The sequence below is a fragment of the Mustelus asterias genome, chromosome 11, assembly GCF_964213995.1.
Source record: "Mustelus asterias chromosome 11, sMusAst1.hap1.1, whole genome shotgun sequence".
NCBI classification, from domain to species: domain Eukaryota; kingdom Metazoa; phylum Chordata; class Chondrichthyes; order Carcharhiniformes; family Triakidae; genus Mustelus; species Mustelus asterias.
In genome coordinates, this window is record NC_135811.1 from 80,777,850 (window position 1) to 80,785,228 (window position 7,379).

Here is a 7,379-nt window from a genome sequence, read left to right on the forward strand (position 1 = left end):
ACATTGCAGCAAGGGAAAGAGTGCATCACAGCAGGAAGAAGAGGCCATCACAACAGTGCAAAGAGGGCACATGGCAGCAGAGGAAAGAGAGCAATGAAGTGGGACAGAAGATATCTAGCAAAAAAGGGAGGACATTTTAGCAGAGGAACAGCGAGGACATTGCGGGAAAAGGGGGCATATTGTAATGGGAGAAGAGAGGATAAATCAACAGTATAAAGATGGGGCATCATGGTGGGAGAACAGCTAACATTGTGATGGGGGCAGGAAGAAAGGATATTGGGGATTCGGGCCTAGAATAAGAGAGAGGCAATCAGATCTGGAGTGCAGGAAGTTGGAGATTGGGAAGGGTAAAAGAATGGTCTGAGGGTCCTTGATCCTGGGAAGGCCAGCCACTGGCCACTTAGATGGGCCTTCCCCAGAGAACACAACTCTCCAACCAGGAGGCAAAGATTCTAAAGCCAACAAGGATAGCTGACTATTCAATCAATGCAGTAAGGAGTCTAACAACACCAGGTTAAAGTCCAACAGGTTTATTTGGTAGCAAACACCACTAGCTTTCGGAGCACTGCTCCTTCGTCAGGTGAGTGGGAGATCTGCTCATAAACAGCAAACAGGACATATAAAGACACAAACTCAATTTTGAGTCAATGCACCAATGCAGTCTTCTTCGGACACCTGAGGAACCTCAAATCCAGCACCAAGCTCATGGTCTTCAATTTTGAGTTTGTGTCTTTATATGCCCTGTTTGCTGTGTATGAGCAGATCTCCCACTCACCTGACGAAGGAGCAGCGCTCCGAAAGCTAGTGGCGTTTGCTACCAAATAAACCTGTTGGACTTTAACCTGGTGTTGTTAGACTCCTTACTGTGTTTACCCCAGTCCAATGCGGCATCTCCACATCTTATTCAATCAATGCACAGGACTGAAGACGTGAACTATCCAGATTGAAAGCAAAGACAAAAATACTGCTGTGCGCTGATCATGCCATGCTAGTCGCTCACACTGAAACTCAGCTACAAAGATTCATGGATTGTCTCTCCCATGCCTCTAACTCATTGATCCAAACTATAAGCATCAGAAGAACTGTGGTTATGGGACAATATCTCTGCTCTCAAACACACTAAACAAAACTATTGGAAGTGGTTAGCAAAGTCGATTACCTTGGATCCATGAAGCAGACCATTTGCAGAACTTAATACATGCATAGGGAAAACAGTCGCTACTTTGGCAGACTCAGAAAATGTGCATGGAAAAACAACAGGCTGATGATGATGATTCATGACGCCTGTGTATTTAGCACCTCGTTGTACAGCTGTGAAGCATGGACTACTTACTGCAATAAGGAATGGAAGCTCAATGATTTTCATCTTTGATTTCTGTAACATAAAAATATAAGAACTAGGAGCAGGAGTAGGCCATCTGGCCCCTCGAGCCTGCTCCGCCATTCAATAAGACCATGGCTGATCTTTTCATGGACTTAGCTCCACTTACCCGCCCGCTCACCATAACCCTTAATTCCTTTACTGTTCAAAAATGTATCTATCTTTGCCTTAAAAACATTCAATGAGGTAGCCTCAACTGCTTCACTGGGCAGGGAGTTCCACAGATTCACAACCCTTTGGGTGAAGAAGTTCCTCCTCAACTCAGTCCTAAATCTGTTCCCACTTATTTTGAGGCCATGCCCCTTAGTTCTAGTTTCACCTGCCAGTGGAAACAACCTCCCTGCTTCTATCTTATCTATTCCCTTCATAATCTTATGTTTCTATAAGATCCCCTCATTCTTCTAAATTCCAATGAGTATAGTCCCAGTCTACTCAGTCTCTCCTCATAAGCCAACCCTCTCAACTCCGGAATCAACCTAATGAATCTCCTCTGCACCCCTCCAGTGCCAGTATATCCTTTCTCAAGTAAGGAGACCAAAACTGTACACATTACTCCAGGTGTGGCCTCACCAGCTGCAACATAACCTTCCTGTTTTTAAATTCCATCCCTCTAGCAATGAAGGACAAAATTCCATTTGCTTTCTTAATTACCTGTTGCAATGAATTTGCTACATACATGTCCATCATCTCATGTAGATGGAAGGATGTCAACGACAATAGGGTGATAAGAACACACCTGGAGTACTGTGTACAGTTTCTGTCTCCAAAATTTAAGGATATACTTGCAGTGGAGCCAATACAGTGAAGGTCCACCAGATTGGTTCCTGGATGCAAGGGTTTCCTCCAAGGAGAGACTGAGTAAATTAGGTCTAAAGGGCAGGTCGTTGTGTAGTGGTATTGTTACTGGACTAGTAACCCGAGGCAATGCTCTGGGAACCAGGATTCAAATCCCATCATGCAGATAGTGAGACCATGAAACCATTGTCAATTGTCGTAAAAACCAATCTGGTTCACTAATGTCCTTTAGGAAAGGAATTCTGCCATCCTTACCTGGTCTGACTTGCACGTGAGTCGAGATCCACAGCAATATGGTTGACTCTTAAATGGCCTTGAAATTACCTTGCATATCATTCTGTTGAAGGGCAATCAGGGATGAGCAATAAATGTTGACTCAGCTAGTAAAGCACATCCCATGAATAAATAAAAAATAACATTATGGAGTTGAGAGGAATGAAAGGTTTCTTAAGGAGTTTGACCAAGGAGACTCAGAAATTGGTTCCCCGGTTGAGGAATTCTGAACACCAGGACAAAGTCTCAGGATAAGGGTGGATTATTTAGAACTGAGTTGAGGATCAATTTCTTCACTCAGGAGGGTTGTGAATCTTTGGAATTCCCTACCTCTGATGGTTGTGATGCTCCACCATTGACTATACTTAAGGTTGAACTAGACAAGGAATCTCTCAGGGAACCAAGTAGTCTGGAGAGCAGACAGGAAATGAAGTTGAGGCACATGATAGTGCTGAATACAGAGCAGGCTTACAAGGCCCTATCGTGAACTTCTGCTATTATTTTTTCTTTTATTTTTCACGCAATACAGGAGGTAAATCAAATATTTAACTAAAATACCAAAACAGCTTGGAACACCGACTGCAATGTCAATTGATGAAATGCTGAAATCTACTTGTATATATACTTGATCTAAGTAGTTTCTTACAATCATTCACATATGAAAATAGAAGAACATGATAGTTTATAACCTTCATTTGACATAGGCATTCATTTAATTTGATGTCTTCTGTGCAAGTGCTTGTGTGAGTTCTTTAGCCTGGCTATGCTCTATGGGAAGGTTTAGTGAATGAATCCTCAACGGTTACCTGATTCAAGACTGCATTCTTCGCATTCACAGAACTTCCTCCAACTGGAAATCAACCTTTGTGAGAGTCAAAAGAAAGCCTCGACGTGGATCCAACTTTGTGAAAAATGTATTGCTGTTCACATCTAATATGATAGATTTCATTATGCTTTTTGTCACTTGTGTTGGGCCAGTTGTCTCATACTGTATCTGCTAAGGTCACGACCACAATAGGAAATCTGCTCATTTCATCACTGGGGAAAATCCTATCATAACACACAGTCAGTATTCTACTAAACTATTACTTGTACCTAGCAGCTCCTCCATTTATATTAGAGGAACATGATTGTTGGCGTTAGTTTGTAAAGCCTTCCATTTTTGCTCTCAAATGCTTGTATTATTAATACAGGCATATTCCATACATTCAACACATTTCTATTGGTGCTCATAAACAGCACAAATGATTTATTTTTGCAGCTTTCAGTGTCTCACAAGTTGAGTTTTTAAAATTCTAGCCTCCAGTATATCTTTTCTGTCAAAAGTGATGTTAAAAGAAAATACATCAACTATTTTAGATTGATCTCTCCAGCTTCCCAACTGCCCTCCAAGTTGGTACAAAGGTTTTAAATGAGTTCACTACACTTTACTATTAGACCACGTAACATTTGCAGCAACTTTGTTATCCAGTCACCATTTTTTTTAAAACAGGTTAAAATTGCTCACTGAAAAGAAACTGGAATTTTTAGTTTTGTATCTAGAGGTATAGAGTATACTTGGAACATAGGGACAGAAGTAGCTTACTCAGCTCCTCAGACCTGTTTCTCTGTGGCCTTAATTCCACCGACCCAATTTGGTTCCATAACCTTTAATATCCTTATCTAACAAAAGTCTAACAATTTCAAGTTTTGAAATTGTCAGCTGATCCCGAAGATCAACAACTTTTTAAAGGGGAGTTCCACTTTGTGTGACAAAATGCCCCTTGAATACAGTAAGAAGTTTAACAACACCAGGTTAAAGTCCAACAGGTTTATTTGGTAGCAAAAGCCACACAAGCTTTCGGAGCCCTAAGCCCCTTCTTCAGGTGAGTGGGAATTCTGTTCACAAACAGGGCATATAAAGACACAAACTCAATTTACATGAATTCATGTAAATTGAAATTGAGTTTGTGTCTTTATATGCCCTGTTTGTGAACAGAATTCCCATTCACCTGAAGAAGGGGCTTAAGGCTCCGAAAGCGTGTGTGGCTTTTGCTACGAAATAAACCTGTTGGACTTTAACCTGGTGTTGTTAAACTTCTTACTGTGTTTATCCCAGTCCAACGCCAACATCTCCATATCAGCCCCTTGATTGACATAGCTCTATTTTTAAGAGTGTTTCCCTTTGTTCTGGATATCCAGCCCCAGCACAGGAGACAGATTCTCTCTGGCATTCCTATCAACTTTTTGCTTTTGGATTCTATACCCCCACATACCAACGACCAATGTTGAACTTGAACAAGAACATAGTTCAACTGTAGTTGGTGCATTGTAACCCACTGTAGGAAGAATACAAAATAAATGCAAAAGGTGTAGCACAGGTTCACTGGGATGTTAGCAGGGATGATTTGATTTATTATTGTCACATGTATTCGAATACAGTGAAAAGTACTGTTTCTTGTGTGCTATGCAGACAAAACATACCGTTCAGAGTACATAGGGGAGAAGGAAAGGATAGGGTGCAGAATATAGTGTTGCAGTTACAGATAGGTTGAAGAGAAAGATTAGCTTAATATATGAGGATGAGAAGGTAATAATAATAATGAGGCTTAGTTTTTTTTTAAACTGTACAAGATTAAGGGGTGACCTCAGCCATCTTCAAAACTATGATCTGATAAAAAGAGAAAGCTGATGTGAGAACAGTTATGCAAACTAATCATTAAAAGGCTTAAGTGAAAGGTTGAGGATGATTAAAACACATACGGACATGTGAATTAAGAGCAGAGGTAGGCCACTCGGTCCCTCAAACCTGCTCGCCATTCAATAAGATCATGGATGTTTGTAACCTCCACTGTACATTCTTGCCTACCCCCAAAAACCTTTCATCCCCTTGTTAACAAAGCTCTGCCTTAAAAGTATTGAAAGTATTGAAAGAACCTGCTTCCACTGCATTTTGAGGAAAAGAGAGTTTCGAAGACTTATGAACCCGAGAGAAAAAAGTTCTCCTTAAATGAAGACCCCTTATTTAAAAACATGATTCCTACGTCTTGAATGTCCCACAAGAGGAAACATCCTCTCCATATCCACTCTGTCAACACTCTTCAGGATCATAAAATGGTTCAAGCAAGTCACCTATTACTATTCTCCAGGGGATACAAGCCTAACCTGTCCAACCTTCCCTCATAAGACAACCCGTCTATTCTTGGTATTAATCTAGTAAACCTTCTCTGCACTGCTTCTAAAGCAGTTACAGCTTTCCTTAAATAAGTTACAGCTTTCCTTAAATCAATAATCTGGAACGCTGTACACAGTGTTCCAGATGTGTTCTCACCAGCGTCTGTAGAAACCTGTCACAAACAGATGTTGAAGATAAATCCATAAATTCTTATTTGAAATGAGATAATTTCTGCAAAAAGACCAAAACTAATACGTTAAGCCATACTAAAATATATTATGTGGGGAGAATGGAGAGAAACTGTGGCACTGACTTGATTAATTGAATGATCTGTTTCTGTGATATTCTAGTATTCTTTCTAAAATATACAAATCACAAGCAGAAATTGATTAGGAATTCTTGATATCATAGAATAATAGATTTGCAAAATATTTTTTATCCTTCCATGGGAGGTGGGCATCAATAGCAAAGCCAATATCTACCTAATTACCCTTAAGATGTTGGTGAGCTGCAGTTGCAGTTTGATACAACTGAGTGACTTGCTAGACCATGTCTGAGGGCAGTTAATAGTCACCAACATTGCTATGGGTCTGGAATCACATGTAGGTCACGCCAGTTAAGGATGGCAGATTTCATTCCTGAAAGACCATTAACAGCCCTGATGGGTTTTTACGACAATTGGATGGTAGTTTCATGATACCATTACGGAGACTGGTTTTCAATTCTAGGTTTTCTTAAATTAATTAATTATGTCCCCATAGCATTAGCCTTGGCCTCTGGATTTCTGGTCCAGTGATAACACCACTACACCGCTATCTCCCCTAAAGCACGTGATAAAGACTAATTAATAATAGGATTAAGATTATTAAAGTAGAGATGGAGACAGTGAATTGTTTCTTGAAGCATGATCACAGTTCAAACACCATTTTTGTTTAGTGGGTTGGCTAATTTCCCACATTTTCTTGAGCTCCAATGGGAAAAATCATTAATTCCCAGTCGTTAATGTTTTTCAGGAATGAAATCTGCCCATCTGTTACAAAGTTTGATAAATTTTCATTTTCTCCAACTTTTCAATGAAAATGAAGTTCAGGATGGGGATGGAGTTCTACAACAAACAGCTTTCACCACGAGCAACAAAGGCAAATAAAACTCTGTATATATATATGATGTGGAGATGCCGGCGTTGGACTGGGGTAAGCACAGTAAGAAGTCTCACAACACCAGGTTAAAGTCCAACAGGTTTATTTGGTAGCAAATACCATAAGCTTTCGGAGCGCTGCCCCTTTGTCAGATGGAGTGGATATCTGTTCTCCAACAGTGCACAGACACAGAGATCAAGTTACAGAATACTAATTAGAATGCAAATCTCTACAGCCAGCCAGGTCTTAAAGGTACAGATAATGTGGGTGGAGGGAGCATTCAACACAGGTTAAAGAGATGTGTATTGTCTCCAGACAGAACAGCTAGTGAGATTCTGCAAGATCAGGGGGAAAGCTGTGGGGGTTACTGATAATGTGGCATAAATCCAACATCCCGGTTTAGGCCGTCCTCATGTGTGCGGAACTTGGCTATCAGTTTCTGCTTAAACCGGGATGTTGGATTTAGGTCACATTATCAGTTTGGACTTTAACCTGGTATTGTTAAACTTCTTACTGGGAGAACAGATATCCACTCCATCTGACGAAGGGGCAGCGCTCCAAAAGCTTATGGTATTTGCTACCAAATAAACCTGTTGGACTTTAACCTGGTGTTGTAAGACTTCTTACTATATATATG